General features: G+C 40.2%; 1 long non-coding RNA gene across 1 annotated transcript in view; it reads left to right on the plus strand.

Annotated features, from left to right (window-relative positions):
* The window catches only part of LOC145545382 (uncharacterized), a 179681-nt gene extending 153021 nt beyond the window's left edge, over positions 1 to 26660 (plus strand). The window contains exons 5-6 of the long non-coding RNA XR_014082038.1: positions 6309 to 6374; positions 25116 to 26660. This is a non-coding gene — a long non-coding RNA (uncharacterized LOC145545382). The remainder of the gene's footprint in view (positions 1 to 6308; positions 6375 to 25115) is intronic.
* Positions 26661 to 27459: the final 799 nt, after the last annotated feature.

Raw genomic sequence — 27459 nt, forward strand, 5'->3', positions numbered from 1 at the left:
TTTTAAATCTAAATGGGCATCTTCATAAATAATAGTGGACAATTACTGAGATTAAAATATATATAATCTATTTAATACCCTATTATGATATTTAAATTTTTGTTCATTTATATATTTAGCAATATTTACAAACCGAGAAAAATAAAAACTTCATTCCTGCTCTCAAAAAATGTCCAGTCTACTAGGGTATTTACGCAAAGGAAATAGGCGAAGACATTTGTGACAAGTGACAAGTGCTTTGTGACAAGTCGTGACAAGTGCTTTTGATTTCCCCCAGTACTGGATTAGACATCACCTGCACTGAAAAAAATTACAGAAGGTTAGAGAATGTTTACACATGTGTTTCCATTAAATTTAAGTTAAATCTACCTATAATTCTTTATCTTAGGTTTCCCTCTCTCTGTTTACTAAGAAGGGCAGAGGCATGTTTTTTACTTGGAGGGACTGTTGCTTCATAACCTGGAGACTGTGGAAGTTTATGCTGCAGAACTACATTCTACCTGTTAGGATGTCGTTGCAGAGAATTGTGTTTCTTCACTTGAGGTTGTAAAGTGTTTGTCACAGGAGGTTAAACTAGCTCACCAACCTTGTGATAATTAACCTGTAAGACCTCAAGGATGCCGTTAAAATTAACTCAACCAGGATAAAAGACTGGTTTTTCTGGTAGGAAAACATCTAAGGCTTTTTCCTCCTTGCTCTGATTATGCAAATAAAACTAAATGGGTAAACCTAAAGCAATTAATTTTAAGCACAACTCCAAATCTCATTCTTCCTCCAAAGTCAGCACACAAGGTGTAGTGGAGAAGTCCCTCATTCCAGATCAAAGGAGCTGAATACTGCGACACCTGGGCACTAGAACAGGCAAGTTTCAGGAACTGAAAGTCATTCAGAAGCAAAGCTTCTGGGTGAAGATGGCAGACTGAATAGAGGCCTGTGATTTTCCTCCCCAACCCATACTGAATCTACCGTTGCAAAATGCTCCAGAAATGCCATTTCATAACCACCACCAACAAACTTTTACTTAAAGCATTTAGACAAAAAAAATATGACACTGAAAGATGAAATTCCCAGGTCAGTAGGTACCCAATATGCTACTGGAGAAGAGTGGAGAAATAGCTCCAGAAGAAATGAACAGGCTGAGTCAAAAAGTGGAAACAAAGCCCAGTTGTGGGTGTGTCTGGTGGTGAAAGTAAAGTCCAATGTTGTAAAGAACAATATTGCATAGGAACCTAGAATGTTAGATCCATGAATCAAGGTAAATTGTACGCGGTCAAACAGGAGATGGCAAGAATGAACATCAACATTTGAGGAATCAGTGAACTAATATGGACTGGAATGAGTGAATTTAATTCCCATGACCACTATATCTACTACTGCAGGCAAGAATTCCTTAGAAGAAATGGAGTAGCCCTCATAGTCAACAAAGGAGTCTGAAAAGGAGTACTTGGGTGCAATAACAGAAACAACAGAATGATCTCAGAAACAAACAACAGAATGTTTCCAAGGCAAGCCATTCAATATCCCATTAATCCAAGTCTATGCCCCAACCACTAACGCCAAAGAAGCTGAAGTTGAACAATTCTATGAAGACCTACATGAACTTCTAGAACTAACACCCCAAAAAAGATATCCTTTTCATCATAGGGGACCAGAATGCAAAAGTAGGAGGTCAAGAGATACCTAGAGTAACAGGCAAGTTTGGCCTTGGAGTACAAAATGAAGCAGGGCAAAGGCTAACAGAGTTTTGCCAAGAGAACACACCAGTCAAACACTCTCTTCCAGCAACACAAGAGATGATTCTACACATGGACGTCACCAGATGGTCAATACTGAAATCAGATTGACTATATTCTTTGCAGCCAAAGATGGAGAAGCTCTATACAGTCAGCAAAAACAAGACCAGAAGCTGACTGTGGCTCAGGTCATGAATTCCTTATTGCCAAATTCAGACTTAAATTGAAGAAAGTAGGGAAAAACTGCTAGGCCACTTAGGTATACATGCGTGCGTGCATGCTCAGTCACTTCAGTTGTGTCTGACTCTTTGTAACCCTTTGGAGGTATGACCTAAATCAAATCCCTTACAATTATACAGTGGAAGTGACAAATAGATTCAAGGGATTAAGTCTGACAGACAGAGTGCCTGAAGAACTATGGACAGAGGTTCATAACATTGTACAGGAGGTGGTGATCAAAACAATCCCCAAGAAAAAGAAATGCAAAAAGGCAAGATGGTTGTCTGAGGAAGCCTTACAAATAGCTGAGAAAAGAAGAGAAGAAAAAGGCAAAGGAGAAACAGAAAGATATATGCCTCTGAATGGAGTTTCAAAGAATAACAAAGAGAGATAAGAAAGCCTTCCTGAGTGATCAGTGCAAAGAAATAGAGGAAAACAATAGAACGGGAAAGACTCGAGATCTCTTCAAGAAAATTAGAGATACCAAGGGAACATTTCATGGAAAGATGGGCACAATAAAGGACAGAAACAGTATGGATTAACATAAGCAGAATATATTACGAAGAGGTGGCAAGAATACATAGAAGAACTATAAAAGAAAGATCTTATTGACCCAGATAACCACGATGGTGTGATCACTCATCTAGAGCCAGACATCGTAGAGTGTGAAGTCAAGTGGATCTTAGAAAGCATCACAACGAACAAAGCTAGTGGAGGTGATGGAATTCCAGTTGAGCTATTTCAAATCCTAAAAGATGATGCTGTGAAAGTGCTGCACTCAATATGTCAGCAAATTTGGAAAACTCAGCAGTGGCCACAGGAATGGAAAAGATCAGTCTTCATTCCAATCCCAAAGAATGGCAATGCCAAAAATGTTCAAACTACCACACAATTGCACTCATCTCACACACTAGCAAAGTAATGCTCAAAATCCTCCAAGCCAGGTTTCAACACTATGTGAACCACGAACTTCCAGATGTTCAAGCTGGTTTTAGAAAAGGCAGAGGAACCAGAGATCAAATTGCCAACATCTGTTGGATCATCAAAAGAGCAAGAGAGTTCCAGAAAAACATCTATTTCTGCTTTATTGACTATGCCAAAGCCTTTGACTGTGTGGATCACAATAAACTGTGGAAAATTCTTTAAAGAGATGGGAATACCAGAACACCTGACCTGCCTCCTGAGAAATCTGTATGCAGGTCAGGAAGCAACAGTTAGAACTGGACATGGAACAACAGACTGGTTCCAAATCAGGAAAGGAGTGCATCATGGCTGTATATTGTCACCCTGCTTATTTAACTTATATGCAGAGTATATCATGAGAAACACTGGGCTGGATGAAGCACTAGCTGAACTCAATATTGCCAGGAGAAATATCAATCACCTCAGATATGCAGATGACACCACCCTTATGGCAGAAAGCGAAGAAGTATTAAAGAGCCTCATGATGAAAATGAAAGAGGAGAGTGAAAAAGTTGGCTTAAAACTCAACATTTAGAAAACTAAGATCATGGCATCTGGTCCCATGACTTCATAGCAAATAGATGGGGAAGCAATGGAAACAGTGACAGACTTTATTTTCTTGGGCTCCAAAATCACTGCAGATGGTGACTGCAACCATGAAATTAAAACATGCTTGCTCCTTGGAAGAAAAGCTATGACCAAACTAGACAGCATATTAAAAAGCAGAGACATTACTTTGCCAACAAAAGTCCATCTAGTCAAAGCTATAGTTTTTCCAGTAGTCATGTATGGATGTGAGATTTGGACTATAAAGAAAGTTGAGCACCAAAGATGATGCTTTTGAAATGTGGTGTTGGAGAAGACTCTTGAGAGTCCCTTGGACTGCAAGGAGATCCAACCAGTCCATCCTAAAGGAAATCAGCTCTGAATATTCATTGGAAGGACTGATGCTGAAGCTGAAACTCCACTATTTTGGCCACCTGATGCAAAGAACTGACTCATTTGAAAAGACCTGATGCTGGGAAATATTGAAGGCAGGAGGAGTAGGGGACAACAGAGGATGAGATGGCTGGATGGCATCACTGACTCAATGGACATGAGTTTGAGCAAGCTCCAGGAATTGGTGAAGGACAGGGAAGCCTGGCCTGCTGCAGTCCATGGATCACAAAGAGTGGACACGACTGAGCAACTGAACAGTAACAACAAAATGCTATATATTTTATACACTTGTTTTCTGCTCAATTCTGGGAGCAGAGTTGACATTAGAATGTCAACTCATAGGAAAAAGTACTTTGTCTGTTGTGCTTATTAGCACCCTCAGTTGTGAATAGTAGACTGATTGGAAGTTCAAAAATAAGGCTTTGATCTTCATTCTAGATCTAGGGTGAAATGGCTAGATATTTTGCTCAATCTCCTCTCCCTACCCTCTAACCTCCATATTAGTATTTTCAAATATTTCACTGTGGACTGGTCAGAAATTTCATGAGAAAAGTATTCCTATCTCCTATCATGAGGGTAAAGTTGGGCAAATTATCAGATTCTGGGAGCTGAGTGGAGAGAGAGATCTGGGAGTTTCTCTATTCAGTGTATTTTAAATCAACTTTTTCTCATTGGTTAGTAGATTCATGGGAGAAAATCCATGTCCCAGTTATCTTGGCTCAAGAAATAGAAGTAAAAAACTGATTACGTGTCCTATGCCTTCCCATTCTCTGCCTTCAATGTCTGCCGGTTCCTTTAGCAATCTCTCCTAGGTCCAGTTTATCAAGTTAAGCATGAAGATATGTCTTTCACTTACCTTAAGTCTTTAACAATGCTCTGTGTGAATCTTTGATCTGAGCCTTCCTCACTCATTCTTCCTTGTGTTTCTACTCTCAATGAGCCGCATCTGTTCTTCTTAGTTAGGGCAGGACCTGTTCTATACAGAAGTCTTATTCCTTTACACAAGGCAAGCAGAAGCCTCATACAAGACGGAAGCTGCATATATCTCTAACCAAAGAGAATGAAATGGACAGAAAAGTAAACAGGGAACTAACTAGAAGGCTGGGAGTGCCGTAACAGCATATTTGTATGTTTATGGAAAGTTCACGGAGTTTCTTAATTCTACCACATGTATAGAAAGGTTCCAGCTGAGTTGACATGAGCTTGATGAACTTCACTTCTCTGGGAGGTGATCCTGGCAAGAAAAATGGTCTCAAAATCAAGTCCTTCTTTGCTGAACTCTTCATTAATTCCTCTGGTTCCAAGCTACTGTGCACAGATGAGCTGCAAAGATGAGTCAAGGTCACTATACCAGCATTTACCAGTGGGGACCCTGGAACTCTTAGACTGATGATGCTACCTTCCTTAAACAGTAGCAATATTTTACCTAGTGATGGCTTGACTTGCTTTTTTTAACCTAGCAGCTGAAACACAAATTTGCTGTTGATAATAATGGAGCAATTTTATTCAGTGGGATTCTTTCTGAGGAGAACACTGCACCTATTTTGAGGGAATATGTTGACTAAGGTCTTTCAGGAGTACAAAATAAAAGACTAGCAGCCCATGTGTCCATCAACAGATGAATGAATTGATCAATGAAATGTGGTATGTACATATGATGGAGCCTGTGTACATATGATTCATCCTTAAAAAGGAAGGAAATTCTGACACATGCTACAACATGGATGAAACTTGAGGACATTGTACTAAGCTAACTAAGCTAGTTACACTCCAAAAAAACAAATACTGTGTGATTCCACTTGTATAAGGTATCTAGAGTTGTCAAATTCAGAGAAGAAAGTAGAATAGGGGTTATCGTGGACTGAGGAAGGAGAAAATGGGTTGTTCAATGGGTATAGACTTTCATTTTCACAAAATGAAAAAATCCTGGATATTGGTTATACAACAATGTGAATATATACACTTAACAAGTGAACTGTAAACTTAAAAATGGTTATGGTGGCAAATTTTATGTGAATTTTACCACAACTGAAAATTTTAAAAACCTAATTTAAAAGACCATGAGGGCTTCCCTGGTGGAATCATGGTTAAGAATCTGCCTTGCAATGCGGGGGACACCAGTTAGATCCCTGCTCCTGGAAAATTCCACATATTGTGGAGCAACTAAGCCCATGTGCCACAACTACTGAGCCCACACTTTAGAGTTATGGCAAGCCACAACTACTGAAGTCCACGAGTCCTAGAGCCTGTGCTCCACAAGAGAAGCCATGCAGTGAGAAGCCCACACACAGCAAAGAGTAGCCCCTGCTTGGCACAACTAGAGAAAGCCTGTGCTCAGCATCAAAGACCCAGCGCAGCCAAAATAAAAATAAATAATTTTTTTAGAAAAACAGATGGTGAAACACACTATTTAAAATAACCTAACTTTTTTTTTTTTTTTGCCTCACTGTGTAGCTGTGGGATCTTAGTTCCAGTGACCCCTGCAGTGAAAGGGCAAAGTCTTAACCACTGGACCCCAGGGTGAGTTCCAGAATCTGTGCTTTTTAAATGGTCTCCAAGTATTTATGATGATCAGCCAAGTCTGGTAACCACTAGATGGTAGGAGAAGTATTAAAATATTTGCCTGGGCTAATAAATACTTGAGACTAATATTCTGAAGTGATTTTGAAGTACTTACTAAAAGATTTGCAAGTTTCAATTAGATGACCCTTGTCAGGAGAAACCCTTATACTAGAAAATTGTTTTACAGTTTTATTTTCTTTTACTTAAACATCGCAATTACAAAAACAACTTGATTTCCTTCCTCAGATGTTACAGGTAATCAGTACGCTTAATTGTAAGAACATAATTCTTCTTGCCTATTCTACAATTAGGGAAAGGTAGGTTCAAAATGTCAAGTTCACTTGAACAAATCATACTTAGAAGATCTGAAATAAAAACCTAGGCAAGGCCAGTTTCCTGTGCAGCTGGGCCCCAGGCTTAGAAGAGCACTATGCTGGGGTTAATTCTCTGTTCTTGCCATCTTGAAATTTTTAATAATTTTTTGACAAGGGGTCTCGTATTTTTATTGTGCATTGGGTCCCACAGATTAGTATCTAGTTAATCCAGGACTTGGGTCACTGATTCCAAAATGTGATGCTTAGCTGGGGGAAAGGTCATATGAGTATAGAAGAATTGTCCCTTTTTTTCAAGTTTCAGTATAGCCATTTTATACAAAATTTTCATACTAATTTTGCCATGTAGCATTGCAATGCTAAATACTGAAACTACAATTAATTTAAAGAGAGGCTAGAGCACATTAAAGTTACATCCAAGATTCAAACGGAAATCCTCACAAAGACGGATATAATTTTCTCATAAATATTTACAAGTTTCAAACTGATAGACATTAGTCACTCCATTTATCTTACTGTTTCCTTATGAAAGAGGTCCATCCAGTGTCTCTATCTTATTGAAAATCTGTGAAGCTAATGAAGAAAGAATCCAAGAATGCCAAAACTAAATGTTTCCAAGAATGAATCATTTGTTCATTCATATGTTAAAGAAAATGTGACCTTTTTTTTCTAGTTTTACAAGGCCAACACCTATTGGAAACACAAATTCTTACATTTACTGATTCAGACAAGTCTCAAAAGCCGTAAAAAGGCCATTCGTGTAAATGAACAAAGAATGTATTGATATGTTTATCTGAGACTTATTTCCAGAATCCTTTCCAAATCAGTAGAGTAACGTTTACATTTATATTGGTATGTTTTAGTGAAATTTATAAACCCTGAGGCTAACTGACTTTTGCTTATAGAGATATTAACTGATATCAGGAGAGAAAACCAGGGATATGGCAGAATGAAATGTTAGTGCATTTATATATTAAACCTGATCATCTTTTCTCACCAGAAATCACTATAGAGTCAGCTTTCCCAGAAGGCACTGAGATCTGAAGTCTGTGTTTCATTTCTTTGCTATCCCTTAGGCACTTGCATGGTGTTCACGTATAGAAAATACTCAGTGAAACTTTTCTTCACCCTCTTTCCAATTCTGGCCTCTGGAGGGATGAACTTCCTCCCTTCTTCTACTTTTTCATCTGTTTCTGTCCTGATAGGGTCATGCCTCCATGTAGCCAGCTCTTAATCTCTCTCACACTTCCAGTATAATTTACTTGTTTTTGGTCCCATTCCTTCTGATTCCCAAAATGAAAATAATCTGATTACTAACTCAGGCTTATATTTCAATGAATTCATGTTTTAACAAGGTAGCATGACACTTCTCTTCTCCTTTTATAGTAACAATGATATTTCAAGACAGTGGTTCATGAGTGACTTTGAAAGTTGGAATTTCTGGCTAGGCAATTGAGATTTTGAAATACCCTTGAGTCTCATAATTTATTACATGGCATTCTGTTGACAGGACTGGATTGGCTTTTTCTGAAATATGTTTTATTTGTTTCTTTATTTGATCATCAAACATTGACCAAGGACTTACATAGACTGTGTCGGGACACACTACATGGAACAAAGTGACCAAGTCCCTATTCTCATGGAGCTTATGTTCTAGGCATGTGGGGAGGAAATCTGTAGACAAATAATAAAATATTTGGTAATAATAAGTGCTGTGATAAAAATAAGACATAGAAATGACTATTTAGGGTGTGGGCTGGAAGCTACAGCTGAGTGGTCAAAGAAGGATTCTCTGGAGAGATGATATTGATGTCGAGACCCTAATGAAGGAACCAGACATGGGATGGTCTGGAAAAAGAACATATCTGTACATGGAAATGCTAGTGCAAAGGCCCTAAGATGAGAGACAACTCTGTGTGTTCAAGGTGGTTATGGCTGGAATGTAGGATGATGCAGGGAGATGGAGTGGGAAGAGCTATGCAGGGGCCAGTTCATGTTGGGTCTTAGAGGACAGGAAAAGGCTTCAGGTTTGAATCTGACTGTGACTGGAAGCCACTGGAGCATTTTAAGCAGAGGGATGATATATTCTGCTTATGTTTTAAAACAACGCCTCCGGCATTTGCATTGTGACTATAGTGTCAGAGAGGAGGCACGGAGGACAGTTAGGACAGAGCTGATGGTGGCTTGGGCCAGGATGGCACCAGTGAGGGGTGTCAGTAGCAGAGTCAGCGTGTATCTTGGAGATAGAGTCAGCATAACTTAAGGATGTATTCCACATGGTGAGGAAGAAAGGGAAGAGACAAGTCAAGAATGACTCCCGGGATTTTGGTTTGAATAATTGATTGTACTGTGGTGTCATTATCTGAGGTGGAAAACCTGGGTGGAGGAGGGAGTTTGGTGAAACAGGTTCAGGAGGGAGAAATGAAGAGCTGTTTTTAGAAAGTGTTGAGCTTGCGATGTCTGTTAAACATCCAAGTAGAACTGTCAGGTGAACATTTGGATAGTAAGTCCGGGGCACATAGGAGAAGTCAGGGATAAAATTTTAAATTTGAGAGTCATGACCTATAGATGGAAGGTAAAACCATGGGTCAGGATGAGATTATCTGAGGGAGGGCAAATGAAGAAGATGAGGAATCAAGAATGCCACCACTTAAAAAAAATACAACAAACTAGTGAATATAACAAAAAAGAAGCTGACTCACAGATATAGAGAACAAACTAGTGATTACCAGTAGGGAGAGGGAAGGGGGAGGGGCATTATAGGGTAGGGGTATAAGAAGTACAAACTATTAGGTATAAAATAAACTACAAGGATATACTGTACAACATGGGAAATATAACCAATGTTTTCTGATAACTATAAATGGAGTACAACCTTTTGAAACGTGAATCACTACATTATACACATGTAACATATAATACTGTCCAGCAACTACACACACAGACACACAGAATGCCATCACTTAGAGGATAAGCAGAGAAGTTAGCAAAGGAGCCATTGAGAAGGATAAAGATCTGGACTATGTGTGGCCCAGAAGCCAAGAGAGAGTCATGTTTCATGGAGAGGGAGCGTGGACTCTGCTGGTGCAGATGAGAGGCTGCATAAGATGCAGACAGATGTGTGGTCATTGGAAGGCTTTGGCAACCTTGACAAGGCAGGTTCAGAGCAATGGGAACATAGTGAGGGGAATTGAAGAAATATATGCCATATTTTTCCAGGTTGGGCAATACTGCTAAAGCTGTGCTGGAGCACACGATTGTCTCCCAAAGGTTTTTTATTTTTCTAAACTATGTGACACATAGAAAATACACGGAAAAAAATGTTGTGAAGTTTTTATTGCCACCTACATAGCTCATAAATCTTGAAATGCCATGAAGGAACTCCTAAATAACTAGCATTAATAAATTTATGGGGTAGCTCTCCAAGACATCATGAAGGAATAACTAATAAAAGCAATTGTAAAAAGTCTAACAAAAATAGAAAACCTGACTAGGAATCACTCATGCCTGGTGAATTTCTATGTTGTAATGCTAACAAAGCTACTATAAACATAGAGTATTGACTTCTGTGGTTAAGGCATTTGTAGTATAACAATTCCCACAACTAGCAAAGCATTGGACAGAATTGTGACAGGCTTTTATTACACTTGTCACAGAGTGCTGCTGAAATCATAGAGAAGGGACTGTATTGCTGGGGAAGGAGACACAGAGATGAGTCATAAGTGATCTCTGCTTCAAAAAAGCTAACAAGGACTCTCTCTACCATCTGGCCACCAGCACCACAAAGGCAGAGACTCAGTCTCTCTGGATTACCACTGTAAGCCAACACCCAGATGCAGAAGGCACTTGTCTCAGTCTGTTTGGGCTGCTATAACAAAATGCCGTGGACTGGTTGGCTTGTAAACAACAGAAATTTCTCACAGTTCTGGAGGCTGGGAAGTTCAGGATCATGGCACTGGCAGATTTGGTATTTGGCAAGGGCTTCCTGGTGAATGGGCTTCCCTGGTGGCTCAGATGGTAGAGAATCCACCCGCAATGTAGGAGACCTGGGTTAAATTCCTGGGTTGGGAAGGTCACATGGAGGAGGGCATGGCAACCCACTCCAGTATTCTTGCCTGAAGAATCCCATGAACAGAGGAGACAAGCAGGTAACAGTCCATGGAGTGGCAAAGTCAGACACGACTGAGTGACTTTCACTTTCCTGGTAAATAGACAGCCGTCTTCTTGCCGTGTCCTCCCATGGCTGAAGGGGCTGGGGAGCTCTGTGGGGTCTCTTTCATAAAAGCATCAATACCATCCATAAGGGCTCCATCCTCATGACCTAAGTACCTCCTAAAGACTCCACTGCTTGATTCCACTACCTTGGACATTAGGTTTTGAAGGTATGAATTTTGAAGGGACTGAGACATTTGAACCAGAGCAGTGCCCAAGCTAATACAAGACAGTATTTGTGAATAAATAAACTCAAAGTAGAGAAAGAAAGGTATATCTGGTCCATAGTAGGTGTGCAATGAATATTTATTGAACAGGTACCTTGGGATACACTACAAAATAAATAAGAAAAACAAAGGAATATAGGACTAGAACTGTCTGAAAAAATTCTTGAAAAGACTGTGACTTCTGAAATAGGACTTGAAGGCTAGATTAACAAATAGAATTAGAAGGAAGGATATTCCAGGCATAGAAACAAGAAAGAACTGCTTCTGTAAGATTTTTAACTGCAAAAGGAGATCCTATAAAGAGAAAAGAAAAGAGAAAATATAGACATGTTGGAAAAGGCTCTTTATTACCTGATCGTGTGATGTGTACTGTTTTGAGTTTATTATCTAATGTTGAGTCAGATATTCTGAAGGACAATTTGCATCAATGTCCTGGGCTGGGTCCCACAATAATAACTTGTAGAAAAAGCTGTTTTCTAGGAACAGATACCTACCTTCTTGGCGTGACCATATCTTCTTGAGAAATAGTAGTTTGGGTTAGATCACCTGTAAATTTTGGATGAAGAGATAATCAGCCATTCAACCTCGGGTAACACAGGGAGCAGAGGTCTTTCTTTTGACCCTCCTGTAAGCACAGCACAGGTGTATAAGGTCAGCCACTAGTGGGTTTCTGCCCTACTTGCTCTCATGGGGAAGAAGACAGACCTCAAGACCCCTGCAGGACTCACTGACAAGATGCAGCCTCTGTGGAATCTCGCCTGGTCCATCCTCCTCCCAACAATTTGGAGAAGGTGTGAAAAGATTATAAATAGGACAAACTGCAGAAACATCTCTCTTCCCTCTCTCCAGCCAGTGCTCTACCTCAGAAATGTCCCAGGTGTGTGTTTGGAAGAGAGGAGAGTAGGGGGCAGAGACAGCTTCATGACTGTGAGACCTGCACCAGTGAGACCAAGTGAGACCAGCACTGGGTTTAACACTGTGGTTTCAGTGTCTCAAAATTCTTAATGATTTTTGAACGTGGAACCTCACATCTCCATGTTGCCCTGGGCCCCACAAATTGTGTAGCCCTACCTGGAGATGGGAACTGGCAAGAAGTAGCTTTCAGGGAAAAGCAAGTTCAGGCCTGACTCTCACCTGGACCTTAATCTGGTACACTTTCTGGTCAAGTTCTTTCTTCTCCAAAGTCCTCCCAACATCAGAACAAAGGAGCCTTGGAAGACCCACTGACCTGGGTCTGAGGGATCTGAGGGAAGAACAAGAAAAAGCTCTCTTCAATGGTGACATTTCTTTGAAGGCTAATTTTCCCCTAAAACCAAAACAGTGATATTTGCATTCTGTCCCATAATATATCTGTGGGATACATTTTTTAAAATGGCAAAACCACTACAATGTTGTAAAGTAATTAGCCTCCAATTAAAATAAATAAATTTATATTTAAAAAATAAATTTTAAAAAATCTTTTTTTTTTTCTTAATGTTCTTTTCTTTTTTCTTTTTGGGTGTGCCACATGACATACAGAATCTTAGTTCTCCAACCAGGGATGGAACCCATGCCCCCTGCATTGGAAACACAGAGTTCTGACCACTGGACCACCAAGGAAGTCTGGATACGTTTTTAAAATAATATAGGATTTGCCCCCAGAAATAATCTTTAAGTGAGTGGTGTTGGAGAAGACTCTTGAAAGTCCCTTGAACTGCAAGGAGATCAAACCAGTCCATCCTAAAGGAAATCAGTCCTGAATATTCATTGGAAGGACTGATGCTGAAGCTGAAGCTCCAATACTTTGGCCACCTGATGCGAAGAACTGACTCATTGGAAAAGGTCCTGATGCTGAGAAAGACTTAGGGCAGGAGGAGAAGGGGACAACAGAGGATGAGATGGTTGGATGCCATGACTGACTTGATGGACATGAGTTTGAACAAGCTCTGGGAGTTGGTGATGGACAGGGAAGCCTGGTGTGCTGTAGTCCATGGGTCGCAAAGAGTCTGACATGACTGAGCGACATGTCAAGAAGGTACACTTTCTTGATGATCTGGATGTGAAGTTCTCTGCCCCCGCCCAATCACCTCCAATGCAATGACAATAATCAGGCACACAGGTCTAGGAGAGACAAGATAAAGGTCCAATTAAGTCAGCACCCACTCACAGACTCCAACTTCTTTTCTCTCCTCACATAGTTCTCCCGTGGCCTTCATATGATGTAACTCACTATGTCTTGTTCCTTTTTTCTCCCCTTCTTTCTTTCCCTCTTGTTATAAAAAAAAGTCACATTTGCAACAACACGGATGAATCTAAAGGGTATTATGCCAAGTGAAATAAGTCAAACAGAGAAAGACAAATTTTGCATAATTTCACTTATAGGTTGAACTTTAAAAACCAAAGAAACAAGCAAACAAAACAAAATGAACACAGACTTATAGATACAGAGAACAAATGGTGATTGCTTGGAAGGGAGTGGGGTGGGAAGTGGGCAAAATAGGTGAAAGAGGTTAAGAGATACAAACTTCCAGTTATATAATATTTAAGTCATGCGTTCATGCTAAGTCACTTCAGTTGTGTCCGACTCTGCAACACTATGGACTGCAGCCTTCCAGGCTCCTTTGTCTATAGGATTCTTCAGGCAAGAATACTGGAGTGGGTTGCCATGCCCTCCTCCAGGGATAATATATAAGTCATAGGGAGTTAATATACAGCATAAGGAACATGGTCAATAGTATTGTTATAACTTTGTGTGGGGGCAATTTGTTACTAGACTTATCATGGTGATCATTTCATAATGTATACAAATTTCAGATCATTATTTACTACACCTGAAACTAATATAATATTGTATATCAACTATATTTCAATTTCAAAACACCTCAACATTTGCTAGAACACAGTCCTAACATTACTTTTGACTATACAATATTTCACTCCCGATCTAGGGGCACTCTCACTGCCAGACCAGTTGGCTTCTGAATGGGCCTCCTGGTTTCTGGTGGTACTCCACTCTCCTCGGCACTGCCTGCCTCCCACTCTCCATCCCTCTGCTCTGGACACAAAGTCCACTGGTGGTAAAGGGCAGGAGGGCCAACATTTGGCATACGCGATATGAACTCTGATGGTGATAACAGTTATCAGACTCTGGTTGGATGGCATCACCGACTCAATGGACATGAGTTTGAGCAAACTCCAGGAGAAAGTGAAGGACAGGGGAGCCTGATGTGCTACAATTATCAGACTCTGGTTGGATGGCATCACCGACTCAAAGGACATGAGTTTGAGCAAACTCCAGGAGAAAGTGAAGGACAGGGGAGACTGGTGTGTTGCAAAGAGCTCGACACAACTTAGCGACTGAACAACAACAACTCTGATATTTACCTCTTAGGTTTGCTTACACAATGCCCTCTTCTTAGATGGCTCAAGGGCTTCTAACTGCCTTCATATCTCAGTTTAGATGCCATCTCCTCTGGGTATCCTTCCTGGATATACCCCACCCCTGCCCACTACCAGTTATAAGCCGGTCCTCCCATCCTCCTCTTTCCTCTCCTTGTAGCAATACACATCCCACTATACTTAATAATTATTCCAAACTTGTCTGTATCCCCTGCTGAACTCCAAGCAAGATCAAAGCAGGGACTAGCTTGTCTATTCTCCATTGTATTCCCCAAACTTGGCAGCCTTCTCCTCCTGCCACACACACACAAAACTGTTGAATGTTGTTGAAGGCTAGACACTGTTAAGTGATTTTCATTTATTATCTTGTGACAGTCTTAGAAGGCGAGAACTAGTGTTCCCATTTAACGAGTTGGGAAAGTGAGGCTCAGAGAGATTAAGTTGCCCAAGATCACACAGTTAGAAGTGGTGCCATCGTATTGTCAGTCTTTACAGTCTGTATGTTGAAAGTCCTGTGTCAGCTGGAGTTCAATCAGAGAAGTAGCACCACTAAGAATGATACATAGTGAGGGATTTGTTTTAAGGATTAGACTTGAATGGGCAATTGTTGGACCTTGTTAAATGGTCTCTCTAAGGCTACTGCTTCTGTGTCCGGTGCTGGGGCCTGCAGTCTGCAAGGCAGATAGTCAGGAAGGAAAGATGGACATGAAGTGGGAGAGAGCAAGGACAAACAGGAGCCTGTGGGGACTAGCTGGGACCCGCCCGAACAGACTGGGACCCACACTGGTACCCACCAACTTCACGCCTCCAACCTCCATGTGAGAAAGACTTCCATGAGCTTAAGCAGCTTTGTTAGGGGTAAACACACACCTGGCCCAGGGATCATGGAAGCTGAAGGGGGAGATCTGGGAGGATCTGAAGGAGCTATGGGCCCAGCTTCTCTACATCAACCAGGTGAACCAACAAAGAAGGCTGAGCAGCAACAGCTCTGAGACTCTGCCCTGATCTTCTGAGAATAGAAAAAATAGATGCTTCACTCCCATCTGCCAAATCTTGGCAAAACATCTCTTGCAGCGTAGCAACCGAGAACTATGCAGGGAAAGGAGATCTGAGAAATAGGGTTCCAGCTTAGCTTAATTGTCACAATATAAATTTACTTCACTTCAACTCCATGTTGCTTTACTGTTAGAAGTTAAGAAAGAAGATTTCCATTTCCTGAAAGCCAATATTTATAACATTAATATATTGTACAATATTATGCAGTATGGGCTTCCCAGGTGGCGCCAGTGGTAAAGAACCTGCCTGCCGATGCAGGAGACCTAAGATACACAGGTTCGATCCCTGGGTTGGGAAGATTCCCTGGAGGAGGTCATGGAAACCCACTCCAGTATTCTTGCCTGAAGAATCACATGGACAGAGGAGCCTGGCGGTCCATAGGGTTGCAAAGAGCCAGACACAACTGAAGTAACTTAGCACACACATGAAGTATATTAATGCCCTTAGTAATTATTTTCATGCCGGTTGCTTCCCATGATTCTGAAGCAAGAGTGGGCTTGCCTAGGTCAGCTATCTAATTTCATGCATAGTTTTTCTGGGACCATCCAAACTGTACTTGCAGTAGCTTTTCTGGCTGAGTGGCTCTCCCAAAGCAGTTCTGCATGTTCTGCAGAATGGAATGTGTTCATGCTTGATTTAATCAAAGAGGAACCTGTTCTCATAGCACAGCAATCAGAAATTTGGAATTGTGAAAACCTAGAGGGTTGGAACGGGCACTTATCTATTCTGTGCACTAATTATTCACTTTAGTATATGTGCCTCTATTGCCCTCTGGGGAGCCAGACCGTTCTCTACTCTTTTAGTCCATCTGGTTTAGGAGCAGCTGTCTCCACCTTCACTCCAGAAGTGAGCAGATGAACAAGGCCACTCATCACCCCTCTTCCTTCTTCCCCAGAGAATAATCATTTAAGATCATGAAACAGGTAGTTTCACACTTCCAGGAAAAACTCCAGAAAATAAATGGTTAGCAGTATTTGTCTGATACCCATATTCTAGCTATTACAGATAGATAATGAAACCTCAGTTTTTTAGGGGCACAAATCAAAGGGACGGTCATAAAACTTAAGTTTCCATATTTCTGTTGATTATGGAAAAGTGAAACAGAAATGACGCATCCATAGTCTGAAGATACTCCCCAACAGGAGTTAAATAAAGGCCTAGCCCTGCAAAAGTGCAGAACCCTTAAAGATTTGGGTCCTATTTGTTTGTTTGTTAGATTCTATTTTGGGTCTTGAGAGCTTGCTTTCAGATACTGTGATATTGTGATTTATAATAAGAAGTATGTATTTGGTCTTCATCAAGTTTCTGGCATAGAGCTCCTAAAACGCTTAGAATGTCCTAAGTGTTGAGAACATAAAGATGTCCCTTGTTATGTAAAATTGAGATGACTTTTGCACCTAACTAGGACTTCCCTGGTGGCTCAGACGGTAAAGCATCTGCCTACAATGCGGGAAACCTGGGTTCAATCCCTGGGTTGGGAAGATCTCCTGGAGAAGGAAATGGCAACCCACTCCAGTATTCTTGCCTGGAAAATCCCATGGACGGAGGAGCCTGGTAGGCTCCAGTCCATGGGGTCGCAAAGAGTCAGACGTGACTGAGCGACTTCACTTTCACTTTTGCACCTAAGGATCAGGACTGGTTCCCAGGAGAACCAACCACTTAATTAGAGAGTTGGAACGTTCCATTCTACCCCATGGGTCAGGGAGGGAAAGAGAATCAATTACCAGTGGCCAATGATTTAATCAATTGTGCCGATGTAATGAAGCCTCCATAAAACTGAAGAGGAGGGGGCTCAAAGAGCTTCTGGGTTGGTGGAGATTTGGGATGAGTGCTCATCTGGAGAGCATGAAAACTCAGGGTCCTTCCCACATACTCTGCTCTAGCCATCTCTTCCATTTGGCTGTTCCTGAGCTGTATTCCTTTATAGTAAACTGGTGATCCAGTAAGTAGAATGTTTCTATGAGTTTTGTGAGCCATTCCAGCAAATTAATTGAATCCAAGGAGGGTGTTGTGGAAACCTCCAATCTATAGCCAGTTGGTGAGAAGCTCAAGTGATAACCTAGATCTGTGATTATCTGATGAAGGGTGTTGTGGGCATAGAAGGATGATGGACCAGTCTTGCAGAACTGAACGCTTTCTTCCTGTCGGAGATGCAGGTAAATCTCGTGTTAGTAATGTAACTGAAGTTGAGTGGTAGGGCCTGAGAGCTCCTTCTTCTCGCCTTCCCATTCCATTTTAATGTTTTTCTTTTTATTAAGTTTCAATAATGTCAGAAATGAATTGAATTGTAAGAGACCCAGTTTGTATCCAGAGAATTGCTTGTTGGGAGGGAGGAAACTCACACAGTTCAGTTCAGTTGCTCAGTTGTGTCCGACTCTTTGCGACCCCATGGACTGCAGCTTGCTAGGCCTCCCTTTCCATCGTCAACTCCTGGAGCTTGCTCAAACGCATGTCTATTAAGTCGGTGATGCCATCCAACCATCTCATCCTCTGTCATCCCCTCCTCCTCCTGCCCTCAATCTTTCCCAGCATCAGGGTCTCTTAAAATTAGTTGGCTCTTCTCACCAAGTGGCCAAAGTATTGGAGCTTCAGCTTCAGCATAAGTCCTTCCAATGAACACCCAGGACTGATCTCCTTTAGGATGGACTAGTTTGATCTCCTTGCAGTGCAAGGGACTCTCAAGAGTCTTCTCCAACACCACAGTTCAAAAGCATCAGTTCTTTGGCGCTCAACTTTCTTTATGATCCAACTCTCACATCCATACATGACTACTGGAAAAACCATAGCTTTCACTAGACAGACCTTTGTCGGCAAAGTAATGTCTCTGCTTTTTAATATGCTGTCTAAGTTTGTCTTAGCTCACACTTTTATGTTGAAATTAGGTGTTCAGAACCCTTTTAGATGGGCAACAGCTATCAGAATTATTTGGAGAGTGGGGGTGCTGATAATAGAAAATATGACAATATAAATGTATAAAACATGAAATGATTCATCATCTCAATATTATTTCTAATGGATGTGAACAAATATAATAAAAACTACATGAGTATATAAAATAAAACACATCATTCTCTTTGTTTGAACCTTCCATTTCTCCATCCTTTAGGTTTTGGGTTAAAAAGACACATTTTGAAAAAGACTTCTCTGACCTTTACTCATGCCCACCAGACCTGATTAGAACCTTCCATTAGTCTGTCTCATAATATCCTGTAATTTTCCTTTTGTGATACACATCAAAATGATCACTGAGTATTTGTGGGTCTCTGTGACTTACACAACACGATAGGAACTCTGTTAGTATGAAGGATATGTTTCTCTTTTCCACTATGGTATTCACAGTGCTTAATGTATTATTAGATGTCAATCATTATTTATTGACAGACTGAATGAATCAATAATTAAGCAATCATGAGGAGACAAGAGAATTTGTTTTGGGTGTTGTCTAAATATATTTAAAATTTGATTTCATGGGGATCATTGTTGAATGGACATGATTTGGGATATTTTCAAAGGATCATTGAAAAGTATATAATTACCCCTGGGCTGCGAAGAAATCAAACCAGTCAATCCTAAAAGAAATCAACTCTGAATACATTGGGAGGACTGTTGCTGAAGCTGAGGCTCCATTTCTTTGGCCACCTGATGCAAAGAGCCGACTCATTGGAAAGATTGAAGGCAAAAAAGAGAAGGGGGCAGCAGAGGATGAGATGGTTAGATAACATCACTGACTCAATGGACATGAATTTGAGCAAACTCCAAGAGATCGTGGAGGACAGAGGAGCCTGGCAGGCTGCTGTCCATGGTTCCGCTGAGATGGACATGATTTAGCAACTGAACAACAATAAGACCTACAACACACACAACATTGTGTAACAATATTATTCCAATAACAAATAAAATTAATTTAATAAAAAAAGAAGGAATGAGAATTTAAAAAGTAGATAATTAGATAGACTTACAAGTATCAACTATAATCAAATAGTCTCACCTTTGTCATTCTGATACATATACATTTTTTTCTTTCTTTTTCCACAACCCCTTTTCTTTTCTTAGCAGATATGGAATATTAACAAAATTGGAGAACCCTTTCTCAAATACACAGTTTATTTTTTCTTAATGAGCCAAAAGATAGTTATTGCTCCACATTTAAAACAAAGCAAGAGAAGAAAATGGAATTCAGTGGTTATACTGTTTCCTAAATAGATATGAGTACATTTATCATCTGCTCTTATGGCAAACAGTTTGATAGTGACCAAACATAATCCAGTAACCCAATGAAATGCTGCTAAATGTTACTGCCTTAGCTTTGGAAATTTGCCTTATTTGGCCCAGGAAGCTTTCTCTTAAATCTATCCTATAAATTAAGTACGGCAGGTAAAGTGAGAATTAGTTTTGCACTCAAAGACCATGCCTTGAAGAGAAAAAGTCACTTCTAACAGTTGCTCCGAACAGTTAATTATCATGAGTGATTAAGATTTATTCCACTATTGGGAATATGTTGAACGAAGCTGGACTGTAGAAATAAAGAAGAAGCAGAAGCAATCTCATATCTTTTGCCTCTTTCTGTCTTGCTTATTTTCACTAGGTGGTAACAGCAATGACAACAATAGCTCCAATTTGGGGCTTATAAAGAATTTATAATATGCCATTGCTTGTGCTAAAAAAAAATGCAAAGCTAAGTGATTACCCTGGAGAAGGAGGAAAGGCTCAGTAACTGGGAAGTGGTACAAGAGGGAATTCTGAAGTAACTGAACCATTTTATATCTTGACCTGGATGGTGGTTGCATGAGCATTTAGCTGTGTACTTCCTTGTGTGCTTGTGTACGTGTCTGTAATACTCAATAAAAGTAACATAAAATACATAAATACATACAATTCAACATTTAGAAGACAATCTAGAAAATTTGAATATTGACTGCATATTAATATATTGAAGAACTCTTATTTTAAAAAATTTACAATGTGCCAGATGCTGTTTTTTATAAGTCCTTTACATATCACAACTCATTTAAAATATGCAACCCTATAAAATCTCTACAAACCTATAAGATTGGTACCATGAGTATTGCAAACACGTACACATTTTACATATAAAGAAGTGAAAACACAGGTTAAATAACATGCTCAAGGTCAAACAGTAAGTGAAAGAGTTAGGGTTTAAACTTGGGTGATCTGGCTCATCTCCTTCATTGCAGGCAGATTCTTTACCACTGAGCCACCAGGGAAGCCCTGGCTCCACAGACAGTTTTTAGCAATTTGCTGTATGGCTTATTATGAATTATATAATGAGGCTCTATCCTCCCTAGAGTAACATTTATAAATCAGCAGGCATATACTGAGCACTGCTCTAGATGCTGTGGAGGGCACAACTCACTCTAATTGGGGTATCTCCCTGAACTAAATTAGATACCTACCACATTTGTTTAGATTTTTCCTGACAGTGGTTCTCAATCAGTGTATTAGGATACCCTGGAGTGTCAGGTCTAAGCTTTGATCTGATTAAAATTTCATTTTACTGTCAGTAGGTAGATAAAATGTTGAGCCAAAAAGGTCATGCTATACAGTGTAGAATGTGGTCCAAACCCCTGAAGATAAGATGTAAGAGGCAGAAAGTAATGTCAAGCCAACTTCCAAGAAAGATCACAGGTTTCTTTGAACATGTGAGATTCTTCAGCGGAGAATTTTGATTGTAGAATGTAAGCTACATAAGGGCAGGGATTTGACCTGTCTTATTCACAGTTGTACTCCCTAGGAGATAGCACAGTGCCTGGCACAGGGTAAGCAATAAATAATTGATAAAAGAATGAATGAATGAAAGAGAGGAAGGGAGGGAGAAAGGAAGGAAAGAAGGAAGGAAGAGTGGGACAGAGCAGCAAACAGGTTTACTCTCACAGTGATGCATGCAGCACTGAAGGGGGACCATGGGAGCGTGATAATGGTGGATACCTTTGTAGTCACTGCTCAGTTCAGTTCAGTTCAGTCGCTCAGTCATGTCCGACTCTTTGCAACCTCATGAACAGCAGCACGCCAGGCCTCCCTGTCCATCACCAACTCCCTGAGTCCACCCAAACCCATGTCCATTGAGTCGATGATGTCATCCAGCCATCTCATCCTCCGTCGTCCCCTTCTCCTCCTGCCCTCAATCTTTCCCAGCATCAGGGTCTTTTCCAATGAGTCAGTTCTTCGCATCAGGTGGCCAAAGTATTGGGGTTTCAGCTTCAACGTCAGTCCTTCCAATGAACACCCAGGACTGATCTCCTTTGGGATGGACTGGCTGGATCTCCTTGCAGTCCAAGGGACTCTCAAGACTCTTCTCCAACACCACAGTTCAAAAGCATCAATTCTGCAGCGCTCAGCTTTCTTTATAATCCAACTCTCACAACCATACATGACCACTGGAAAAACTATAGCCTTGACTAGATGGACCTTTGTTGACAAAGTAATGTCTCTGCTTTTTAATCTGCTGTCTAGGTTGGTCATAACTTTCCTTTCAAGGAGTAAGCGTCTTTTAATTTCATGGCTCCAATCGCCATCTGCAGTGATTTTGGAGCCCAGAAAAATCTATCGTTAAACTCTTTCAGGAGCTATGTTGAATTTTTTATGACTTTGCATTTTTCAGCTCTTTCTCTCTGTGTGCTATCAAAACTTCCAGAATTCAGAAGCTTATCATGAACACAGATGTGTACACAAATCCTTTATAAATGTCCCAAAGGAATGCCAACATGTTTACAATTGTACCTCCAAGATAAAAGCACTATTTTGCTTGGATTTCAATAGAAGCTTGCATAGCAAATAGAAAACACAATCACCATCCCTAATGAAAAGCTTATTAAAAGATGTAATGCTCTCAAAAAATAAAGGAGCAAAACCAAAAACAACAACAAAAAATGTACAGCACAGACCACAGAGTTCTTGTTTCAAACAGAGTGCTTGAGTTGAGCTGCGTTCTTTAAACTTCTGGGTCCCACTGTTTAGACATCACTCTGAGGTTGTCTAGGAGAAGGACAGAATCTTGGACCTTACTGGAAACCATCTAGCTTTCCACTGACAACTTTCATGTCAATGACTAAAAATAGCCATGTTTCCATCCTACAACACTGTAAAGTCACTTATTTTTACCAAGAGTTAACAGATCCAATTTTAGCAGACATAGAGATTTGATTTGGGGGAGCTAGTTTGCAGGAGGTAGGTGCAGGGCTGAGGGAGGGAAGTCAGGCTAACAGTAAATACCCAGCCTCTCTCAGCTATATGGAAAGCAGCAGGCAGTGGAGTCATTGAGTGACATTAATATGAGGTATTATATTCTACAGGTGAAATGCCAAGAAGAATAGTCTTTTTTAAAGAACAGTTTGTGGGGGGTTGTTGCGCTGGGTCTTCTTTGCTGTGAGCAGGCTTTCTCTAGTTGCTGGCGAGCAGGGGCAACTCTTCGTTGCAGTACTCAGGCTTCTTGTTGCAGTGGCTTCCCTGTTGCAGAGCACAAGCTCTAGAACTTGAGGGCTTCAGTAGTTGTGGTGCATGTGGAAATCTTCCCAGGCCAGGGATTGAATGCGTGTCCTCTGCATTGGCAGAAAGGATTCTTAACCACTGGACCACCAGAGAAGTCCAAAGACAATTTTTTAAAGAGCAGTTTTAGGTTTACAACAATATCGAGAAGAAGGAGGTACAGAGATTTCCCATACAGTCTCTGCCCCTAAATGTGCATAACCTCTCCAGTATCAGCATCATTCACTAGAATAGTAAATTTTCTATCAAGAATGAACCTACATTGGCACATCATAGACACCCAACATCCATAGTTTACCTAAGGCTTCACTCTTGGTGTTGTATATTCTAGGGGTTTGAACAAATGTATAATGATGTATATCCATCAGTATAATATCATATAGAGTATTTTTACTGCCCTAAAATCCTAGGTTCTCTGTTTATTCATCCTCCACCCCTCCAAACCCTACCCTGGCAACCACTGATTTTTTCACTGTCTCCATAGTTTGGCCTTTTCCAGAATGTCCTATAGTTTGAATCACATACTGTGTGCCCTTTGCAGATTGGCTTCTTTCTCTTAGTGATATGCATTTAAAGTTCATCTATGTCTTCTATGGCTAGATAGCTCATTTCTTTTTAGCACTGAATAATATTCCACTGTCTAAATGCACAATGGTCTATCCATTCACTTACTGAAGGATAGCTTTGTTGCTTCCAAGTTTTGACAGTTATAAATAAAGCTGCTATAAACATCTTTGTGCAGTTTTTTGTGAGGCCATAAGTTTTCAACTCATTTGGGTAAATACCAAGGAGCAAGACTGCTGAGTTGTATGGTAAGAATATATTAAGTTTTGTAAGAAAACACCAAACTGTCTTCTAAAGTGACTGTACCATTTTGCACTCCCACCAGCTATGTATGAGAGTTCACACCCTCATCAGAATTTAGTGTTATCGGTGATCCTGATTTTGCCCACTCTGACAAGTGTGTAATGATATCTCATTATTGTTTTAATTTACATTTCCATGATGACTTATGATGTGGGGCATCTCTTAATATGCTTATTTGTTGTCTACATCCCTTCTCCTGCAAAGCATCTGTTAAGATCTTTGGCACATTTTAAAATCAGGTTTAAAAAATAAAAACTTGACCTATGTTTACTCTGTATTTTTACTCTGTGTGAGAATTTTTTGAACATTTTGAAATTATACTTTTCACATTTTGTCAGAATACAGTTTGGCCAAATACTTAAAATGCATGTCTAAGAATTGATCCTAAAGAAATAAGGATGTGCTCAAAAATTTAGTTCTAAGACCATTTACTGTGTATAAGGGTAAAGTATCAGAACCAAATGTGCAGCATTAAGGGACTAGTTAATGGCTAAATTTATTTTCAGAATTGTTGTTACTGGGTAAGTGGAATTTGCAGATTTTAAATATTTCTTTACCTTGTTCATATTTTCTTGTGACATTTTTGAAAGAAGGAAAAGCAAGATTGAAGGTCACAAAGTCTAGTTTCACTGGTCTTCCCATTCTTGTTGACAGTTATTGTGGTATTTAACACCTGACTATTGTCACTAGTCACCAGGCTTCCCTGGTGGCTTAGTGATAAAGAATACGCCGGGTTTCCATCCCTGGATGGGGAAGATCTCCTGGAGAAGGAAATGACAACCCAGTCCAGTATTCTTCCCCAGGAAATCCCATGGACATAGGAGCCTGATGGGCTACAGTCTATGGGGTTGCAAAAGAGTTGGACACGACCTAGTGACTAAACAACAATAACAAAAAAATAGTCACTATAATCTTCCCTTCTGCTCTAATCCCTGCCACTATCTCAGGGAATTTCAGAGTCCCTCGACAGAATCGTCCACCTGCTCCCCAAGCTTTTCAAATTCCTTAATATCCCATTTCCAATGTCCTTCTTTGCTTCTGTAATTCACTCCAAAAAAATTTTAGATCTTGTCTTCATTGAGAGTTGTTTATCTCGGACATTTCTGTGCTGTTTGCTCTTTCAGGTGAAAATGGCTTCCTTGTTTTTCTGATGAAAAGAAGCAACACATGTGTAACTGCAAATTGTTTCCAGAAAATACAGAAAGATTTTAAAAGAAAAATCAGAACCTTGCAACTCAAAGCTTACCACTCAGCAGTTTGTAATCTTTTAAACTTTTTCCTAGGACTAGTTTTGTTTGTTTGCTTTCCAAAGTGGGAATTGACTATTCATTTACTTTTACAATCTGCTTTTTGCCACTCAATGACTTATCTTTCCAAGCCAATAAATACAGACCCACATCATCATTAATACGACTGAAAATAATTTATTGTAAAGCTTCAAGGAGATCAAACCAGTCCATCCTAAAGGAAATCAGTCCCAACATTGGAAGGACTGATGCTGAAGCTGAAACTCCAATACTTTGGCCACCTCACACGAAGAACTGACTCATTGGAAAAGACCCTGATGCTGGGAAGGACTGAAGGCAGGAGGAGAAGGGGACAACAGAAGATGAGATGGTTGGATGGCATCACTGACTCAATGGACATGAATTTGAGCAAGCTCTGGGAGTTGGTGATGGACAGGGAAGCCTGGCATGCTGCAGTCCATGGGGTCACAAAGAGCTGGATATGACTGAGCGACTGAACTGAACTGAAGGCTATAATATTCTTCATCTAACCTAAGGTGTCTCAATCTCAACACCAGAATTTGGGGCTGGTAAATTCTTTGTTGTGGGAGGCTGTGTTGTCACTGAAGAATGTTTAGCAGCATTCCTGCCCTCTATCCACTAGATGCCAATAGCACTGTCCTTCTCCCCCACACCGAATCAATCAAAAATATTTCACACCTATTCCCAAATGTCACCTGTTGCCAGTATTAACCCCCAATTGAGAACCACTGATAAAATCAACCTGCTATTGTTTGTTTATCTACTTTGTCACAATTGAAAACAGGTGCTTTCACGGAGCTCAATGTTATGCAGCAGCCTGGATGGGAGGGGATTTTGGGGAGAATGGATACATGCATATGTATGGTGAGTCCCTTTGTTGTGGAATTATCACATTGTCAATCGGCTAGAACCCAATACAAAGTAAAAAGTTAAAAAACAGTGGTGCTTATAAATACCCTAACATATAAACTTAGCACTTCTCCAAACTACTTCTATAGCTTAAGTTTTTATCAGGGAAGTGCCTATTTTAAATTTCGATGTCCATTCCCCAGATTTCCTCCCAGAAATATTGTAGCAATTTATAATACCATTAAAATAGCAGAAATGTCATTTTCCCAGATCCTGTCCATTTCTGGGTACTATCAATTTTTTAATCTTTCTTGGTGATAAGCAAAACAAAGTATTACTTTGCCTTTCTAATGTGTAATTCTTTGATTGCTAAGCAGGTTAGTAGCTTTTACTATGTTTATTGACCATTTGTATTACTGCTTTGGTGAACTGCCTATTAATGTCCTTGCCCATTCTTGATTTTGTAAGGGCTATTAATTCTTCCAGTTTGCAATTTTTTTGGTAACCTTTGAGATTTCCTGAATAAAATGTATACATTTTTATGATGTTAAATTGTCTGCCTTATTATGGTTTTACCTATAGTGGTGTCGTGCTTAGAAAGATCACCTCTGAAGTCTTAACTGTAGTGTTTTAGTCTTTTCTGACAACCTTATATACCTCCATATCTTTCACACTCTAACACTAAGCCTTTTTGACCAGTAGACCACTGCAAATAAAATTTGAATGTACATAGGGATCATCTGGAAATCTTATTAAAATGTGTGTTCTGATTCAGTAGGTTTGGAGTGAAACAAAGGATTCTGCATTTCCAGCAAACTCCCAGGTGATGTCAATGTTCCCTGGACCACACTTTGAGTGGCTAGGTTCTGGACCTTCAGCCCTCGAACCCCTATTCTCCCTACCTCCTTTCTCTGATTGGCTTTCTCCTGAATTTGCTTCTCTTCCTACCTACTATGAACCTCAAGCAGAGCAATTTCAACTATACCTCACTCCTTTGTTTATCTGGAATAAGAACCCTGGCAATCTCCATCCCATTATAGACCAAGCCATATCACCTCCAGTCTCCAGCCACATCACCACTAAAAGAAATCACACAACTGCTACTTGCTTCTGTAACAAATGTATGATTTTTAACATCAGATCAGAAATCCTTCACTTTGTTCCTTGACAGTTCCCTTTCCCATTCTTTACAGTAATTTTGCCTAAATTCAATCTCCTCAACCCTACTCCACCTCCTTTCAGGCCTCTGACGAATGAATGACAAAGAACTTCTTAAAGTCATACAGTAGAAATAACAGAAGAGTAACTGCTGCATACTTTTTTTTGAGTCCGCTCAGCAACTCAACAACAT

Source organism: Giraffa tippelskirchi, chromosome 4 (genome assembly GCF_054371585.1).
Source record: "Giraffa tippelskirchi isolate mGirTip1 chromosome 4, T2T-mGirTip1v1.2.pri, whole genome shotgun sequence".
Taxonomy (NCBI): domain Eukaryota; kingdom Metazoa; phylum Chordata; class Mammalia; order Artiodactyla; family Giraffidae; genus Giraffa; species Giraffa tippelskirchi.